The sequence below is a fragment of the Pollachius pollachius genome, assembly GCF_949987615.1.
Source record: "Pollachius pollachius genome assembly, chromosome: 12".
Classification (NCBI taxonomy): domain Eukaryota; kingdom Metazoa; phylum Chordata; class Actinopteri; order Gadiformes; family Gadidae; genus Pollachius; species Pollachius pollachius.
This window is the reverse complement of record NC_136945.1, coordinates 741,835-742,770: the sequence shown is the minus strand read 5'-3', so window position 1 is coordinate 742,770 and position 936 is coordinate 741,835.

The following is a 936-nucleotide window of genomic DNA, read 5'->3' as shown; positions in this document are numbered from 1 at the left end:
CCGTCCCGAGGTGAGCGCGATCGGTAAACAGGAAGCTGAGAGTAACACGTGACAGGCCTCGCCCCCCTCCGGAAACGACGTGTTGTTATCATTATACGTTTGTGAATCAAAACACCATCGCTTATGTTTATGAATAAAACAGGTCTTGTTTTATCACTTTCTGTTTATGAATAAAACACGTCGTGTTGTTACCATGTTATGTTTTTGAATAAAAAAAAACGTCTTGCGTTATCACTTTATGTTTATGAATAAAAACACTTATTTTGTAATATTTTTTATTGTTTATGAATAAAAACACGTCTTGTGTTATCACTATAAATGTATGAATAAAAAAACATAAAGGTCTTTAAAGCCGTCCCCTGGCACCGGAAAAGGCCTTTGCCAGGCGGTGCAGGCTGGCAAAGGTTGAACGTTAATTTGCAAAGCTGCGAGATAATGTTATTTTGGAGGAATTTAAGAACTGCCTTTCGGTAGATTTAAGAACGCACCTAGCCTTAAAACTGATTCCATGAGAAAAGCTGGAGTGGCAGCTGACGATTACGAAATGGTCCCCAAGCAGACAGGGTTTGCATAAAACAAATAAGAAATCCTCAGACACGTCCTACTACAACTTTGGTGGTAAGACAGGAAATACCTTGACCTGCAAATATGCCGTCCCACGCTTCTGATCTGCCAGATTGTTTTGATTTAAAGAAGCGCGGTAATATTAAAGGTCCCATGGCATGCTACTTTATGGATGCTTTAATATAGATATTAGTTTGCTCCAAACACAGTATTTGAAGACGTTCCGGAAATTCATCCGTGGTGCAGAATTGCAGCCAACAGCACATTGAGCTTTGATCAAATGCGCTGTTTCGGTGTCTGTAGCTTTAATGAAATAAGGAGGGGGGTGGCCCTGATTACAGTTTACAGTGTTTACAGTGGATGTATTTCTCT